Here is a 20,637-nt window from a genome sequence, read left to right on the forward strand (position 1 = left end):
GGACCAGCACAACACAACGACATGGGTGAGATCAGACAATTACTACAGTACATCTGTAATAGACTTAACTAAAATAAAACACTGGACAGAATAATAACCACTTTGAAAAAATTTTACAAAATGTATATGCACATATATACAGTTATATAAATATCTATATTTAAAGATAAACATAAGTATATACATATGTATAAACACAAAAAAAATAAAAATAAAAATAAAAAAAAATAAATAAAAAATCTGATATTTTTACAAAGTTTATCTCATTTTAAACACTATACACTGCAACTGCACAATGTCACTTACCGTTAGTAATTGGAACATCCAAGGCCTGAGCTCCTCAGCCTTCGGATTAAAAAGCGTACACACTGACTTCCACACACACATTAAAAACCTTGACATCATCATCCTACAGGAAACATGGTGCAAGGCCGACATGGTCACCCACTGTCCCCGTGACTACAGAGAAATCATTTTACCCTCCCAAAAACTTAGCACAGTGCGCCAAGGCAGAGATTCAGGAGGTCTGATAATCTGGTACAAATCACACCTACACACGCTAATAAACATTATGAAAATTGGAAAATACCACATTTGGCTAAAAATAAACAAAACTATACTATCATCACAGAAGGATCTGTTTCTCTGTGCCATTTATATCCCTCCGTCAGAGTCTCCATACTACTCTGAAGACATGTTCTCAGAGCTGGAGAGAGAGACCTGCCATTTCCAAACCCAGGGAAACGTGCTCGTCTGTGGAGACCTGAATGCCAGAACAGGAACCCAACCTGATATTATAAATGAACAGGGAAACAGATTCATCAATAACAACCAAATTCTTAATACCAATTCGAACCTAAACCACAGAAACAATTATGATCATGTTATTAACAAAAATGGTAAAGACCTCCTGCAGCTCTGTCGAAGTTTAGGTCTGTACATCGTCAACGGTAGAACACGAGGGGACTCATTAGGAAGATTCACGTTCTGCTCACCTCTTGGTAATAGTACAGTAGATTATGCAATAACAGATTTAGACCCTTTCTCTCTCAGTGCATTTACTGTTAAACCTCTAACCCCTCTGTCTGATCACAGCCAAATTACTGTGTTCATCAAAAAGACAGAAACTAACCCCACCACACACACACGGCCCAGTAAGCTGTACAACATCCCCAGATCCTACAGATGGGCCGAGAACAGCGCAGAAGAATTCCAGAAAGCAATTAGCAGCACAGAAATCCAAACTAGCTTAGATAACTTTCTGGACACTGCGTACATTCACAGTAAAGAAGGAGTAAATCAGGCAGTTAAAAATATTAATCAGATCTTTAAAAATACAGCAAATAAAGCTCAATTAAAAATTAAATCTAAATCAAAACCTAAATCTACAAAAGATGACAGCTGGTTCGACAAAGACTGTCAAATGTTAAGAACAGAACTCCGTAAAATATCAAACCAAAAACACAGAGACCCAAACAACAGTAACACACGACTTCTTTACTGTGTAACCCTCAAACAATATAAACGTACACTCAGAACCAAAAAAGCTCAGTACACCCAAAAACAACTAACAGTTATTGAACAATCAATCAACACACATCAATTCTGGGACAATTGGAACAAATTAAAACATAGAGAACAGGAAGAATTGGCCATTCAGGATGGGGATATCTGGACAACCCATTTCCAATCACTCTTTAAAAATGTAGAATTAGATTCAAATCCTGAACAAAATCAAATTATTAGTAAGTTAGAGGAACTGGAACGGGCTGTTAAAAACCACCAGAATCCTCTAGACTCTCTCATTACTGAGCAGGAACTTAAAGACAACATTAAAAAACTAAAAACAAAGAAATCATCAGGACCTGACGGGATCCTGAATGAAATGATCAAACACAGCAGCTCCAAATTTCACCTGGCGATGTTAAAAGTCTTTAACCTGGTTCTGAGTGTCGGTTTCTTCCCTGAAATCTGGAATCAAGGTCTCATAACACCGATCCACAAAAGTGGAGATAAATTCGACCCTAATAATTACCGGGGCATCTGTGTGAGCAGTAATCTGGGGAAGTTATTCTGTAGTATAATTAACTCACGATTATTACACTTCCTTACCGAACACAACGTCCTGAGTAAAAGTCAGATGGGTTTTCTACCAAATTACCGCACTACCGATCATATTTACACCCTACACACCCTGATCCAAAAATATGTAGTTCAAAATAACTCTAAAATATTTGCATGTTTTATTGATTTAAAAAAAGCTTTTGATTCCATTTGGCATGAAGGATTATTTTATAAAATGTTAGAGAGTGGTGTAGGGGGTAAAACATACGATCTTATTAAATCCATGTACACAGAAAACCAGTGTGGAATAAGAATCGGCAGTAAGAGAACACATCTCATCTCTCAGGAGCGTGGAGTGAGACAGGGCTGCTGTTTAAGTCCAACTCTATTTAACATCTATATTAATGAATTGGCCTCCATGTTAGAGCACTCAGCCACGCCCGGTCTCACTCTACACGACTCAGAGATTAAACTCCTGCTGTATGCAGATGATCTGGTCCTGCTGTCCCCCAGCGCTCAGGGTCTCCAGCACAAACTGGACCTGCTGCAGCAGTACTGTCAGACCTGGGCCCTGACCGTCAACCTCAAAAAGACCAAAATTATGACCTTCCAGAAAAGAGCCAGATCTCAGGGAACCAAACACACATATAAATTAGGACACCATGAAATTGAGCACACTAAAGATTATACTTACCTCGGACTAAACATCAGTTCCACAGGAAACTTTAATCCGGCAGTAAATTAACTGAGAGAAAAAGCTCGCAGGGCCTTCTACGCCATAAAACGTCAAACATTCGTGGAAATTCCGATTCGAATCTGGCTTAAAATTTTTGAATCAATAATTGAACCGATTGCTCTATATGGCAGTGAAGTTTGGGGTTCGCTTACACACCATCAATTCCATAATTGGGACAAACATCCATTAGAGACCCTGCACACAGAGTTCTGTAAAAGCATCCTAAAGGTGCACAGACACACCACGAACAATGCGTGCAGGGCAGAATTAGGCCGATTTCCACTAATTATAAACATACAGAGAAGAGCAATCAACTTCTGGAACCATCTAAATGAGAGCGACCCCCAAACTTATCATTATAAAGCCCTGAAACACCAAGAGCTGAGCAAACATACCAGTCCCCTCATCCAACTGGTCCTGAGTCACTGCACCCACACACCACTAACACACACAGATACACCACTAACACACACAGATACACCACTAACACACACAGATACACCACTAACACACACAGACACTGTAATAACACACGCTGACACACCACTAACACACACTAACACAATAAAGACTCAGGAACAGGAGAAATCTGTAAACCCAATTAGAATAAATCAAATTACAAAAAAACTCAGAATTAAATATCTGAATTATTGGGAAACTGAAACTAAAACTCAAAGTAAAATGCAGTGTTATTTGGCCCTAAACAGACACTACAGTGCAGCAGATTATCTGAGCACAGTATCCGACCCTAAATTAAGAAACACCCTGACGAGGTACAGACTGAGCGCACACGACCTGGCCGTGGAGACGGGGCGACACACCCGGTCCTGGCTGCCCCGGGAGGAGAGGTTGTGCCAGCACTGCACTCTCAGTACAGTAGAGACGGAGCTGCACTTCCTCACCCGGTGTACCAAGTACCACCACGTCCGCTCCCAATTCTTCCCTAAATTTAACAACATCATCCCCAACTTCACCTCCCTCCCAGACCCCGACAAACTGCCCCACCTACTGGGGGAGCACAGAGAGAGCTGCACACTAGCAGCACTCTATACACACACCTGCCACCAGGTGAGGGACAGTGGGTGACCATGTCTCATACACACACACACACACACACACACACACGCACAAACTGATTGTTTTTACTACCTCATTATTGTAAATATTATACTTTTTATTGTTATTATTTTGCACTGTTTTTATTAATATTTTATTCTATTCTATATTTTTTGCACATGTAGCTGTTCTGTATATTTTTGTTCTTTCTTATTTTTATTGTTTATATTTCCCTGTAACTTGCTTTGGCAATACGAATGTCATTATTTGTCATGCCAATAAAGCTTCTTTTGAGTTTGAGTTTGAGTTGAGTGAGTGTTTGAGTGTGTGTGTGTGTGTGTGTGTGTGTGTGTGAGTGAGTGTTTGAGTGTGTGTGTGTGTGTGAGAGAGTGTGTGTGTTTGTGTGTGTGAGTGTGTGAGTGTGTGTGTGAGTGTTTGTGTGTGTGTGTGAGTGAGTGTGTGTGTGTGTGTGTGAGAGAGTGTGTGTGTGAGTGTTTGTGTGTGTTTGTGTGTGAGTGAGTGTGAGTGAGTGTGTGTGTGTGAGTGTGTGTGAGTGAGTGTGAGTGTTAGTGAGTGTGTGTGAGTGTGTGTGTGTGAGTGTGTTTGTGTGTGTGTGTGTGAGTGAGTGTTTAAGTGTGTGTGTGTGTGTGTTTGTGTGTGTGAGTGTGTGTGTGTGTTTTCTTGTCTTTATATATTTGTGAGGACCAACCCCTGACAGAACACCAGCATTGTGAGGTCATTCTTCGTTGTGAGGACATTTTGCCTGGTCCGCACAAAGAAAATTCTAGAATAGGCTCCTATGACCCTAATGAGTCACGTGTAGAAGTTTCAGCAAATGTCCTCAGTAAGATAGTAAACTCAGAAATAGTGCTCCCCTATAGCTCGGACACCGGTACTGCAGCTAAAATTTTATTTAATGGCTGACCTGGCAAACTAATTTTCTGATTGGCCAAGACGGGAAAATTTTCTGATTGGCTGTTTCAGTCACATGACACCATGTCTGCTTTTGTACAGGAAGAAAATCTGTTTTGAACTAGTATTCATACTGGAATAAACAGTATATTTGTTTGTGTGTGTTATTATTATTATTATTATTATTATTAATATTATTATTAATAAAAATTATTAGTATTGTTATTATTATTGTATTTTTATTATTTTTTTTAATTATTATTGTTATTATATTATTGTTATTATTGTTATTATTATTATTATTATTATAATTATAATAATAATAATAATTATTATTATTATTATTATTAATATTATTATTATTAATATTATTAGTCTTTATTGATTTAGTAATGGTGATTCTGCAGTAAATTTGCACAAGAGCTATCAGTCGGTCAGGTGCCACCATGACCCCGACATAATAAAGTGCTGGTAAAATATAAAAAATAAATGAAATTATTAAAGTTATTAATTTTTGCTTATTTTTATTATTTAGTATTCATATTTTGTTGTATTCTGATCAGGGTCACGTTGGGTCTGGTTTTCTCATAATCACTGGGCATAATACACAAACACACTCCCAACAGGACGCCAATCCATGGCAGTGCCTCGGCCTCCCCCGGCCCTCAGACACCGCCCATGTTGTCTGTATGTAGCCTGACAATGTAATTACAGAGTCAAGTCAAGTCAATTTTATTTATATAGTGCTTTTTACAATAGACATTGTCTCAAAGCAACTTTACAAAATCCAGGACCAACAGATACAAAACCCGCTGTTGAGCAAGCCGAGGGCGACTGTGGCAGGAAAAACTCCCTTAAAATTACTCAGCAGGGCCCTCCATCTTTCTTGGGTGGTCTGGAGGATACTTTAAATAAATAGGATTTACACAAATCATACAAACACAAACGCGCTTAGTTCTGACACCAGTAGCACAGGTTTCCTAGTAACAGACTTCGGGAACAAGCAGGGATTTATGTTAGGAAACACAAGCGCTATTTTAATATAAACAAAATAAAACAGTAAAAATCTAGATACTCTATATTAATTACAAGCGCAGGATTAACTTTTAAGTTTGGAGCTTGAACAGTGTAGAACTTATATAGGGTGTCCCAAAATTCACGCAAGAAGTAATTTTGATAGAGAACACAGGTTTTTAATTAAAAATTGTAAATTTTTAATTGATTCATAAAGTATACAGTATAGGGTTATGTATGGAATAGCATATCGGGTAAATGGCCTCCACGGCTTTGCTGGCACATCCGCACTCTTTTGTCGAAATTTTCCATAACCGCTTTGCATAAATGTGGCTGAATTTCGTTGATACAGCGCTCAATTTCCTCCTTCAAGGCGTGGGTGGTCGTGGGCTTGATGGCATAAACCTTAGACTTCAAAAAACCCCAAAGAAAAAAGTCCAACGGCGTTAAATCGCATGATCTGGGCGGCCAATTCTGATCACCAAAACGGGAAATTACACGACCAGGAAATGACTCATGCAGTAATTGAATTGTTTCTCGGGCTGTATGGCATGTGGCACCGTCTTGTTGAAACCACATGTCGTCCACATCCATATCTTGCAATTTAGGCACAAAAAGCTGGATTATCATGTCGCGATAGCGAGCACCATTAACTGTTATTGCCTGACCAGACGCATTTTCGAAGAAGAATGGTCCGATGATGCCTCCAGCCCAAAATCCGCACCAAACAGTGACACGTTGTGGATGCATTTGTTTCTCAACAATCACTCGTGGATTTTCTGAACCCCAAATGCAACAATTTTGACAATTAATGAAGCCATCAAGATGAAAATGAGAAAATGACTTTGTTCGAAAAATCGGCATCCACTTGTTGTTGTTCCAAAATCCATTCAACAAACTCTCTTCGCTGTGCGTGGTCAGTAGGCTTCAGTTCTTGACTCAATTGAACTTTGTAAGCATGAAGATTCAAATCTTTCGTGAGAATACGCTGTAGAGAGCTTCTGGAAATGTTCAATTCTTGACCACGGTGCCGAATTGATGTTCCTGGACTCTCAGCAACACTCTCACGAACTGCTTCGATGTTTTGTGTTGAACGACTTGTTGAAGGACGGCCAGAGTGTCTAAGATCACTAATTGATCCAGTCTCCCTGAATTTTTTAATTAATCTCTTCACAGTTGATGAAGTTAAATCACTATTCCGACTATATTTTGTACGAAAATTGCGAACTGTAGCTGCCAAACCTTCATTATTTTTAAAATATTGCTCAACAATGAAAACGCGTTGTTCTTTCGTGTAGCGCTCCATTTTTAATAACCCTGAACTGTGAGCGGTCACACTGTCTTTTTTTTTTTGTTGGCAACACTGTACCGCACAAATGGCGCCAAATTCAAATCTTGCGTGAATTTTATCAATGGCGATTTCTGTAAGACTGCAAGGGAAGCTCAGCTTCCCCTAAAATGTCAAAAATTAAATGGTCAAATATGTACAGTTGTGTTAACATTTCATTGACTACAAATGCGTTAGAACATGTTCATCTCGAAGACGAGTTCGTTCAGAATCAGCTACTTATCAGAAATCGACTCGATTTTGTTAACTTAACTCATACATTCCCGGAGCGTCAATGCATTTACCCGCAGAAGCTGAGCGTCTCTTTGCCTCTATGGGGCTGCATGGGCAGGACTTCGAAACTCGCCGGTCATTGGATAAATGCCACGATTTTGGGTCTGGACGCTGAGCTTCTGCAAGATGATTGGAGGATCAGTCGAAAGGCTGAATCCCGTTTTGATTGACAGCTGTCGCTGGGAGCTTCAGTACCATCACGGATTTTGCGAGTGAAGTCGGAAGACAAACTGTTTATACATAAATTTATACATTTATATATAAATAAATGGAAAAATTTTATGATATAAGCCAACAATGAGCTTCCGCTCTTTGAAAGACCAGCAGCCGCCACTGATATATATATATATATATATATATATATATATATATATATACTGTATATATACAGTGTATCACAAAAGTGAGTACACCCCTCACATTTCTGCAGATATTTAAGTATATCTTTTCATGTGACAACACTGACAAAATGACACTTTGACACAATGAAAAGTAGTCTGTGTGCAGCTTATATAACAGTGTAAATTTATTCTTCCCTCAAAATAACTCAATATACAGCCATTAATGTCTAAACCACCGGCAACAAAAGTGAGTACACCCCTAAGAGACTACACCCCTAAATGTCCAAATTGAGCACTGCTTGTCATTTTCCCTCCAAAATGTCATGTGACTCGTTAGTGTTACTAGGTCTCAGGTGTGCATAGGGAGCAGGTGTGTTCAATTTAGTAGTACAGCTCTCACACTCTCTCATACTGGTCACTGAAAGTTCCAACATGGCACCTCATGGCAAAGAACTCTCTGAGGATCTTAAAAGACGAATTGTTGCGCTACATGAAGATGGCCAAGGCTACAAGAAGATTGCCAACACCCTGAAACTGAGCTGCAGCACAGTGGCCAAGATCATCCAGCATTTTAAAAGAGCAGGGTCCACTCAGAACAGACCTCGCGTTGGTCGTCCAAAGAAGCTGAGTGCACGTGCTCAGCGTCACATCCAACTGCTGTCTTTGAAAGATAGGCGCAGGAGTGCTGTCAGCATTGCTGCAGAGATTGAAAAGGTGGGGGGTCAGCCTGTCAGTGCTCAGACCATACGCTGCGCACTACATCAAATTGGTCTGCATGGCTGTCAACCCAGAAGGAAGCCTCTTCTGAACTCTCTACACAAGAAAGCCCGCAAACAGTTTGCTGAAGACATGTCAACAAAGGACATGGATTACTGGAACCATGTCCTATGGTCTGATGAGACCAAGATTAATTTGTTTGGTTCAGATGGTCTCAAGCATGTGTGGCGGCAATCAGGTGAGGAGTACAAAGATAAGTGTGTCATGCCTACAGTCAAGCATGGTGGTGGGAATGCCATGGTCTGGGGCTGCATGAGTGCAGCAGGTGTTGGGGAGTTACATTTCATTGAGGGACACATGAACTCCAATATGTACTGTGAAATACTGAAGCAGAGCATGATCCCCTCCCTCCGGAAACTGGGTCGCAGGGCAGTGTTCCAGCATGATAATGACCCCAAACACACCTCTAAGACGACCACTGCTTTATTGAAGAGGCTGAGGGTAAAGGTGATGGACTGGCCAAGCATGTCTCCAGACCTAAACCCAATAGAACATCTTTGGGGCATCCTCAAGTGGAAGGTGGAGGAGCGCAAAGTCTCGAATATCCGCCAGCTCCGTGATGTCGTCATGGAGGAGTGGAAAAGCATTCCAGTGGCAACCTGTAAAGCTCTGGTAAACCCCATACCCAGGAGAGTTAAGGCACTTCTGGGAAATAATGGTGGCCACACAAAATATTGACACTTCAGGAACTTTCACTTAGGGGTGTACTCACTTTTGTTGCCGGTGGTTTAGACATTAATGGCTGTATATTGAGTTATTTTGAGGGAAGAATAAATTTACACTGTTATATAAGCTGCACACAGACTACTTTTCATTGTGTCAAAGTGTCATTTTGTCAGTGTTGTCACATGAAAAGATATACTTAAATATCTGCAGAAATGTGAAGGGTGTACTCACTTTTGTGATACACTGTATACATACTACACGTGTCCCTCAGTCACTATCCATGGCTTAATGGTCCGAATTGCAGTGTCCAAAACCAGTATATTTTTTACCTATGCGATTTATTGGAAATGGGAATGTCAGATCTCAGGTTTGGAGCGAGGTAGGTCTTCCAAATCTGCGTTCCTCTCTAAGTCTACACCTCCTCAACCTATGGTGCAAGTTTGAAAAAAATTGGACCAAAAAATCTCTAAGGGTTTTGGTCATACTATACTGGTTTTGGACCAAATAAAAATGAAAATAAACTTATCCCATTTCCAATATAATAAAGGCATGACAAATATACAGCTTTTGGACAGTGAAAAGTCATCCCATTTGCAATATATTGAATACTTGAGTGGGGTCCCATAAGCAGCATACAGTAGTGAAGGCCCAAATGCTTATTTTTCACACTTCCCAAGGGTCTACAGCAGGGGTGCCCAAATAATTCCTTATAAGGGGCCAAACTTTTAGCTCAGTAAAGGGCCACGGGCCAAAACTAAAATGTTATGTTATTTTAATTAGGGCTGGGCGATATTGCAAAAAAAAAAAAAAAAAAAAAAAAAAGGATTCTGATTGCGTTTTTTTTTTTTGCATTTTAATTTAAAAGACTGCAGAAATGTAAAAATAGTAACAGCACCACCTATAATCTTTTTAAGGGACTCAAACTTTATAACAATAACAATATAACAACAATTAACAATAATTAAAACAAAAAAGAAATCTTAATTCCTTTTTAGGAACAGCTCACAAACAACTCACTTAAAATAATGTTCAGCAGAACCTCCTTACATTAAAAAAGTGCAAAACCACAAAAAGTTATTTACAGGTTTCTTCAAAGGAACACAAGTCTGTTTACTGTGCTGTTTCCACCACTGAGTGAGTCTGTATCAGTATCTACACTGGGGGCATCAAGTAATCACTCAGCTCAGCTTTGATTTGGTCCTCTTGTGATGGGGGGTGGATGGAGGGGGCAGAGTCTACTTCTAACTATATGGACTACAATTCCCATGCTACCACATGCTGTCACGTGACTGTCACATGTCCCAGGTCAGCCAATCCTGATCGGTCCTCATGCTTGGGAGTTTTGATTCAGTTCAGCTGTGTTCGATTCCATGAATCTTATTTAAACTCTTCTGTTTGAGTCTCGTTATGAAGTTTTGCTGCTCGTGTTTGCGGTCTTTATTTCTGAATCTAACCGTTACCGTGTACGGCCCTTGTTGTCTTCCATTTACTGTTTTAACTGTTTTGGTTTTCGCTGCCATTCTGTTTATCCTCCGATTTTGTACACTGTTTTTGCCCTTTTGATATTAAACTTTCCCTGATTTATATTCCGTGAGCGTCTGGTCAGTTTCTGCCTCGTGACATGTTGGTATTTTAATTAAAATGTAAAATATGTGAAATATCGCGATTGTCACATTTCTAACATCGCGTGATAACGTTCATTCGAATTAACCGATTTAATCGTAAAAATCACCCAGCCCTAATTTTAATACTGCATTAAATTAAAATATATCACGTTTTTTGCAGCTAGCGTTATAAGCAGTTGAACACCTAGTGAAAGAAATTCCCAGCCACTGACAAAAGTAGGTGCTACTTTGATCTAGCCAGGTGGGCCAAAAAAAAGAGACGGCGGGCCAAATTTGGCCCGCGGGCCCCAAATTGGGCAGCCCTGGTCTACAGACACGAAACACATACCAATGTATTCGTCTTGACGAGAAGATGTCATTTGACACCAGAAACGGCAGCTAATTCTGCTGGAAATTACCGAAAATCACCCCGTTTTTTATAATTTTTTTTTTACTAAATTAACATGTTTATCGGACACTTTGTTGGACAAATTTGGTACCCATGCACTCGGGAGGACTCCTAGATTACGATTCAATCGAGTCCCGGTGTCTGTGTTTTACTGTTTATTTCCGCCAAGCCTATGAGGCCTACGTTAGCAAACGAATGCTAATGACACTCGTTTTTCATACTTCCCGGTGGTCAACATGCAAAATACACATATCAATAGATTTGTCTCGATGAGTAGATGCTGTTTGACACCAGCAGCTTGAGCTGCTTTTGAGGGAAATCGCGGAAAATCGCCCCGTTTTTATAACGTTTAGCTACTAAATTAACATGTTTATTGGGCACTTAGGTAGACAAATTTGGTATGGTTACACTCGGGAAAACTCGTAGTTTGTAATGCAAACAAGTTTTGTTGTCCTAGAGGTTCTGGAACCTTTAGAAATGGTTCAAAGTCAGGCAAAAGAAACACAGGAAGGCCTTAAAAATGTTCAAGTGGACCTAGGGCTTCCAGATTTTTCACACTGCTTCTAGAGGTGTCCACAGCCCACACATTCGAGTTTTTAGTCGATCGGACCTTTCAAAGCAGTGTTACATAGAGCGTGTAAAAATCTGAATGGGAATAAATTGGGATTTGGACGTGTCCAAACGGGGTAGCAAGGTCCGATGGGTCCGAAATTTTGGCAACATTGTCGACATAGGCTCCAGATAAACATACTCAAATTTGGAAGCGTTCGGGCTTTCCGAAGTACTTTTTATTGGGGCAACGATTCGAGCAAAATCCATGCAGACTTGCACCTTGGCCTTATGCCTTTCTCAGTGAAGGAGGAGAAATACTGAAAGGCCTTAAAAATCTTCATGTGGACCTAGACCTTTCAGATTTTTCAGACTACTTCTAGAGGTGTTGACTGCCCACATAGTTGAGTTTTAAGTCAAACGACCCAAGTGGTGTCCAAAAAGTTATTATGGGATTTGAATGGGAATATATTGGAATTGGAACGTGTCCAAATAGGCTCTAGAAAGGTCAGACGAGTCTGACATTTCGGCTACATTGTCATCAGAGGCTCTAGATAAACATACTCAAATTTGGAACCGTTCATTCATTCCAAAGTATTTTTTATCTGGACAACGATTCGAGCAAAATCCATGCAGACTTGCCATGTTTTCTTAAGGTCAGCACTTAGAATTTCAAGTACTAAACTTTACTAAAGCCCCTGGGAGAACTGCAAATCCTTTTTAGGTGCTGGGTCAACCACGAAAGGTACTTCAGACAAAGATGACACTCAACGATACCCATTTTCAAAGGCTGCTTCTCAGATTAAAACTAAACACACATAAAAAAAGAGTTGTTGCATCCGAAAAGATGTATTTACAAACACATGACAATCTTCTTCTTCTCCTGGGCCTTTTTCCCGCTCGGTTGCGGGGTCAGCTCTTCGGCGGATCATGATCCGCACATCGATTTGGCACAGTTTTTACGCCGGATTCCCTTCCTGGCACAACCCTCCCTATTTTATCCGGGCTTTGGACCGGCACTACAATGCACTGGTTTGTGCATCTAGCGGCTAGGTATCTATAGGACAATTCAGTGTTTCCAATTAGCCTGGTGGCATGTCTTTGGACTGCGGGAGGAAACCGGAGCACCCAGAGGAAACCCACGCGGACACGGGGAGAACATGCAAACTCTGCACAGAAAGGACCCGGACCGCCCCACCTTGGGATTGAACCCAGGACCTTCTTGTTGTGAGGCGACAGTGCTACCCACTAAGCCACCGTGCCGCCCTACAAACACATGACAATAATTAGCCAAAAATGCAACACGGGTCATTCCCATGCATATGTCCATGTTTTTCCACTGCCCCTTTTTATATCAGCCATTTCTAGCATGTTCTTTTGTCAAAGCATCTATGTTACACCCAATTCTGATGAGGCCGGACTGACCCATGGGTCCAAGCCCTTTCACATCCTGATGGAAGTACCCTTATTTGACTGACTGAAAAGCTGACCAAGTGAAACTCTTTAGTCATTTTGAGTGACTTGATCACTATTTATCAACTCTTCAGAGCTGTGATCCAAGAGCTTGCCAATGCATCACAGCCACCCGATAGATATCTAGCATGGTAAATATCTGTACCTATCAGTGGGTGGTGAATAACCATCAAACCAACCTAGGATGGTAAATGTACAGTTTTCACACATCAGGGTATTTAATGGTTTTTTTAAATAAATGAGCAGGAAAATGTCCACTGAGGAGGACATTGGTCTAGTGATCAACTGGATTAAGTTGGCTGTTTTTTTGGTTGTAAACAGCCAACTCCCTGCTTTCTGACATTTTTCATCTTCTGCTTTGAATATCCTTGCAGCTCCAGTTGAATTATGGGATAGAATAACGATTAACTTGCTTGGTTCTCATACTTTAAAATGTTTGACGATGCAGTTCCACATCTGGGGATTTTTTGTATGTACTGTTTAATTAATACTACTGCTTTCATTTACTGTTATGTATACATATACAACAGTAATAATCAAATTACATTGACATTTATGGCATTTGGCAGACGCTCTTATCCAGAGCGACTTAAATTTATGCAATTTTTTTACATTTATGCAGGACTGGGTGTGGGGGAGGGGCAAGAACATAAGCTTTCCAAGTAAACTTCAGGATCAGGTTTTCTCTTTTCAAATTGAATGACAGAGCACAAATATTCAAATCACACTATAAAGATGTCCTACATGTTATATAAATACATAATACGCAGTGGTTTGGGCACAGCTAGCTGAATTCCATGTTTTGTTATTGGTTTAAACGTCTTAATGTCTCTTCTATGGGATAGAAATTTTAACAATATTTTTTCTGTATGTAACTAAAAGAAAAAAAAAGTTAGCTTTTTAATGCATTATTACTTTTATACCAGGCACATTGTGTTTTTTCCCTAGTACTTACATTCAGCAAGTAAAAAGTAATCATGCATTAAAATGTGCAGCACTTTGTTTCCTGTAGAGAATGTGTAAACTTATTTTTCTTTTTTTATTTTACTTACTTTTACAAAATCAGTAAAACATGGAATTTGATCAGAAGTATCCATTTGTTCTATACATGTAGTTCATGCTAAATTATTTAGCACAATATGTTGTTATCTACTGTATCTGATGTAAAAGCATCAGTAAAAATAAATAGCATTAAATATAGTGTAGTGTTGTGGTAAGACATTTCATACTGCGTTCATGTCACACTGGTTTGTGCATCTTCAGATCCAGAGCATAACAGGTCCAGAGTCAGGGTGGGGGAGGGGATAGAGAGAGAGAGAGCAATTAAGCACCTGTGAACTACTAATGCTTTATTCATGACACACTGAAATTGTTTATTAACTTGATCTGTATGAATATATTTTATTCTGAAATGGAGAACTGCTCAGCCCTCTTTTGTTTTAGTAATTATTTTGAAGTCATACAACAATTTGAGCTCCTTCTGAGTTAATTAAGCCATCCCCTGACCTGATAATTGATATTATTAAAAAGAATGTTGTATTTTCTTTAATGTACAGATTTCTACAACACATTAAAGCGTTTAATAAAGTGTCTCTGAAGCTGTGTTTGGGTAATGATTTTATGGGAGAGTGATTAACTTCATGAGAAGTAAATTGGCACTGAAACATTTGATAAAACACCCCGCCATCATAAACGCACGAGTGCAGTTCTGCACTTTCTCTGTGCACCGTGAACGCATCATTATAATCATGCTCGGTGCGCGCGAGACACGGAGGTTTCAGAGGCTGCGCGCGCATCATCAGCGCTGTGTGGAGCGGCACGAGCTGGAGTCCCGAGAGAGGAACAGACTGGAGCACGAGGAAAGTGTGAAGCTGCTGCAGGTAAGACCTGTTTTACTCTTCTATTCAACTGTAAACTCAGGCTGTACTCAGAGCTTTAATCCGTCCAACACACAACACATACTGATGCTTTCACCTCGTTTTTCACCTGCATGACTTGGTATTTAAACAAATGAGGGTTTAAATGTAGAGAAAACACACTCAGGTGTGAATGTAATCATGTGTTTTAGCAGTTTGAGTCTACAGTCAGTGATGGTTTTGTACTGGATACCTTTAAATTCAGGTGTTCCTAAAATGTAGATTCCCGCGTGTAACTAAGTGGGGTGGGGGAGGGTAAAGTGCACCATGAGCTCTGTGATAACACGCACTTACATTTAGGTTCATCTGGGTTTTTTTTTCTGTTTGTTTGTTGACCTGAAGCAAAATTATTTTACTGATATTTCAAATGTGTACTAAACTTTACAGCGAATGGATAAACAAGAGGATAAACAAGAGGATAAACAAGAGGATAAACAAGAGGACAACATGGTATGTATTTATTTTGACATGTATTCTTTTCATGTGAACTATAACTAGAATTTGATTTAAAAAAACTACTTAATCTGTTTATTGAACATTTTATTAAATGTAGGATTCACTTTCTAAAATTGAGTGAGTTGCTCTAGGGCAGGGGTCCCCATCATGAAATTATATATATATATATATATATATATATACAGGTGCTGGTCATAAAATTAGCATATCATGAAAAAGTTGATTTATTTCAGTAATTCCATTCAAAAAGTGAAACTTGTATATTATATTCATTCATTACACACAGACTGATATATTTCAAATGTTTATTTCTTTTAATGTTGATGATTATAACTGACAACTAATGAAAACCCCAAATTCAGTATCTCAGAAAATTAGAATATTGTGACAAGGTATAATATTGAAGACACCTGGTGCCACACTCCACACTCTACATTTTCAGCAGACGCTTTTATCCAAAGCGACTTACACAATGAGCAACTGAGGGTTAAGGGCCTTGCTCAGGGACCCAACAGTGGCAACTTGGTGGTGGCGGGGCTTGAACCGGCAACCTTCTGTTTACTAGTCCAGTACCTTAACCACTGAGCTATCACTGCCCTACAGCTAGTTAGCTAATTAACACTATAGAGTAACTAGATTGACACTAAAACTACCAAGAGTGTTAAAATAACTCTAGCCAGTGAGAATTATATAAACACTTTAAGTGTTAAAATGAACACTTACAGAGTTGATTTAACACTGAGGATTTTGCTGTGTGTGCACCAGTTGAGCAAAACACGAAACTGCAGCTATAGCGCCAAATTATGTCCAAATAGCTCTACTGATGAACTATTATGTTATTATTGTTTAGGGACACTGAATTGAAAGTAATAAGAATATCTGACCTTAAATGCATTTGTTAGAAGTAACTATTTATTTAAGGTTAATAATATACGTAGTTGCATGGTTTGAAAAAAATCTTACTTTATACATGTTAACATGGTGCCTCCAATTACATTACTTTGCCAATCCACCCACAACCCACAACCCCCAAACCAAACTTTCACCCAAGTGCAGGTATCCGCCAGGCCCATGCTGCCATCCTGCAATGTGCTCTCTTTTTGAAAACCAAAACAGGACCCTAACTAGGAGCACTTGCTCCCATTTTCAAGACATCTGCAGATGTTTGCCATCTGTAAACCCTCCCAGCATCTCACGATTACAAGGTACAGCCATGAAGGTTATTACCACACCACATTATTATAAAAAACAAAAAAACAACTCAAATAAGAATAAACTGAGGCAAGTTCCTTCCACCCCCTTAGTATAAATGTATTTAAGAAACTGGACTAAAAGTAATATTGCATAATATATAAAACAATTACTTACTAAACTTTGCCTTTAATCACCTCGACAGCAGTAATGAGATTTCATATGAACGCCAACTGGGGTCAAGATAAAAAGGAACTGGTTATCCAAGGCCTTTAACTGGTCTTCCACAAGCTGTGACTTTAGCTGCCTCAGCAGCAGAGATACTGGTAGATACTGGTTTGATTCTGGTTTGGACAACTGCAAACCTTCAGAGATGGAGTTTATGTCCATTTCCAAGCAGGCAGGTCAAACAAAACAAAAAGTAGAGCTAAAACAAATGCAACACTAAGTTTCAACTATAAGAAGGCTTTATTAATCCCTTTTCTAACAAGCCAAATCAATAACAAACGAACCCTACACTCAGTAAATTTTCTCCACACACACCTCAGTGAACTGAGAACTCAAATGAGCCTCAGGTGAATTTAATAAGCGCTACTAATGCAGCTGGGTCCTGATGTTACTGTTAATAGCAGTGCTGCTGGGTCCTAGTGTCCTATAGTTCACCTACCATTATGCTGTCCTTTCGTCTCCTACCCGTTACATACATTCAATCAAGTTTAGCTCATTTGAGCATCATGCACACTTCTGAAACAGAATAACATTAAACTAGGTCACGTAATAACTAAAGTACATTTAATTAAACATTCAACTTGTTAAAGAATTTAAATTAAATCCACACCCGCAGCTGCTGCTGATCCTCTTTCACCTGCATTTAGTACAAAAACAAAACAACAAATCATCTGTATTCAACCTTTTCTTAACCAGGTACCAGAAAAGTTGCTCACTGCTGCTGTCAAAACCAAGCGGTAAAGTTAGTTTAATATTCAACATTCGTTTAACCTACAACCGTTGTTTATAAGAATTATTTATTTTCAGTATAAAAGTATTATGGATTTTTTTGATCATAACTATAAATTAAAATAAAATACAAATAAAAGTAGCTTCTATAAAACAAGGTTTGTAGGATGTGAGGGACATAAATATGTGTTTAGTAAAAATAGTTTGACTTTATTATATTAAATCATGTCAGAGTTTAATAGATTTATTTCTGATACACACTTATTATGGATTTACCGATATTAACTTTAAATAAAACAAATATAAAAGTAGTATCTATAAAACAAGGTTTGTAGGATGTGAGGTACATTATTATGTGTATATTAAAAATATGTATATTAACAATAAATTATTAAAAATTAAAAGTTTGTATATTAAAAATATATTAAAAATAGTGGCCCTGTCCATGCTGCCCTCTGCTCCTCTGTTATTGCTGGACCTAAAGCCGGTGATGGTCCTCATTCCACTCCAGACCTCCCTCATGTTGTTCTGCTAGGGTTTCCACTCCAGCTTCCTCCTATATCTGTTCTTAGCCTCCCTGATAGGTTTGTAGGTTGTGAGGGACACTAATATGTGTTTATAAAAAAATAGTTTGGGTTTATTATATTAAATCATATCAGAGTTTAATAGATTCATTTGTGTCAAATATAAAAGTAATATGTATTTATTAATTTTAACTATAAATTAAAAAAAAATTAAAATAAAAACAGTATCTATAAAACAACTTTTGTAGGATGTGAGGGACATTAATATGTGTATATTAAAAATTGTTAAACTTTATTATATTAAATCATATCAAAGTTTAATAGATTTTTTCAGTTACAATATAAAAGTATTGTGGATTTACTGATTTTAACTGTAAATTAAAATAAAATTAAAATAAAAGCAATATCTATAAAAAAAACAGTTTAGTAGGTTGTGAGGAATATTAATATGTGTATATTAAAAATAGTTTGACTTTATTATATTAAATTACATCTGAGTTTAATTGATTTATCCCTTATATACACTTGTTATGGATTCATTGATCTTAGCTATAAATAAAAATAATACAAAAATAAAAGCAGTAATTATGAAACAAGTTTTGTAGGTTGTGAGGGACATTAACATGTGTTTATAAAAAATAGTTTGACATGATTCCTCAATATATTAAAAGACTTTAATGGATTTATTTCTCTGTAATAAGTGCAGATGAAATGTTTCCTACGTTTTTCTGTTAGTTTTATGACGCTCCCTAACGCGTTAGCTGAAGTTGGCGCTTGATCAGTGGTTTCATTTTAATCTTTCTTTAAATAAATAAATTTGACCTTAAAATTATTATAAAATATTTTTTGTAGTATGTAGCCTACTTTCATCTGTGTAAGAATTCGTAAAATAAGTAGGTGTTAGGACAGTGGTAAAGTTATTGGACATTTGACTTTCTTTCGGCTCATTCTCGGCTAATAAACATCCAAAATTTTATTACACTGCATGAACTGATACACTGAACAAACTACAATCAAATTTGTTTAAAATGTTTTTCTGTTCATTTTTTATTTCATGTTATTTTGTAAATGTTAGGTGCGTCTGCGTTGAAATGCTAAGCAAGTGCTAAGAGAGCGTCTATAAAGTGCATGAAGCTGAGGTGTAGTAATTACCCAGTGGCATGTACTATCTAATACACCTGTATTAAGTCCTAGAGTATGGTTACAGTAAACATCCAGAAACACAATTTTTGATATGATGAGGGTTGTAGTAGTGAACTAAGCATCTGCACTAGTTACTACAACTACAATACACATTAAAAGTCCCACAGTATAGGTACAAAAGTTAATTAAATAATGTAAAATAATAACAAAAATAAAAAATGCAAATGTTGATATGATGAGGGTTGTAGTAGTTAATTAGTCACCTGTACTAGTTACTACAACCACAATTCAATTTTTTATTTTTTACATTTTATTTTTTATATTTCAGAAAAATGCGTTTGAATAAAGAGCAATAAATTGAAATCATACTGATGGCCAGGTTTCCAAAACAATGGCAGTCATGTACAGCATATAATATAAATACAAATGTTTTTTTATAAAAAAATAAAAATGTTTATTTTTCCTATGTATGGAAACTTATGGCCCACCCTGTAGTTACTACAACCACAATACAAATTAAAAGTCCCACAGTGTAGGTGCAGTAGGTAATCGAATAATGTGAAATATTAACAAAAGTCAAAAAATGCAAATTTTGATATGACAAGGGTTGTAATAGCTAACAAGTCACCTGTACTAGTTACTACATCCACAATATAAATTTAAAGTTCCACAGTATAGGTGCATTAATGAATCAAATATTTAAAAAAAAAATTACAAAAATTGAGAAAGTAGTACCCTGTACTAGTTACTACAGTCACAGTACAAATTAAAAGTCCTACAGTTTGGGTACAGTAAGTAATCAAATTATGAGAAAAAATTAACAAAAACGAAAAAGGAAAATTTTCTTATGATGAGGGATGTAGTAGTTAACTAAGCATCTGCACTAGTTACTACAACCACAATACAAATTAAAAGTTCCACAATATAGGTACAGTAATTAATTAATCAAATAAAAAATTAACATTAAATTGTTAATTTTTCAAAATTTTTGAATACTTACTGTAACTATACTGTAGGATGTAATACATTAGTATTAGATAGTACATGCCACTGGGTAATTACTACACCTCAGCTTCATGCACTTTGTAGAAGCTCTCTCAGCACTTCCTTAGCATTTTAACGCAAATGCATCTAACATTTACAAAATAACATTAAATTAAATATTATCAGAAAAACTTTTTAAACAAATTTGATTGTAGTTTGTTCCATGTTTGCTGAGATATCCGTT

General features: G+C 37.8%; 1 protein-coding gene and 1 pseudogene across 1 annotated transcript in view; both read right to left on the reverse strand.

The window, feature by feature from the left end:
- Window positions 1-20,637, reverse strand: part of LOC134328691 (NACHT, LRR and PYD domains-containing protein 3-like) — a 1,194,473-nt pseudogene that overhangs the window by 212,384 nt on the left and 961,452 nt on the right.
- The window catches only part of LOC134329357 (uncharacterized), a 29,399-nt gene that overhangs the window by 6,406 nt on the left and 2,356 nt on the right, over window positions 1-20,637 (reverse strand). The gene's annotated exons all lie outside the window — the stretch shown is intronic.

Source organism: Trichomycterus rosablanca, chromosome 15 (assembly GCF_030014385.1).
Source record: "Trichomycterus rosablanca isolate fTriRos1 chromosome 15, fTriRos1.hap1, whole genome shotgun sequence".
In the NCBI taxonomy this organism is placed as follows: domain Eukaryota; kingdom Metazoa; phylum Chordata; class Actinopteri; order Siluriformes; family Trichomycteridae; genus Trichomycterus; species Trichomycterus rosablanca.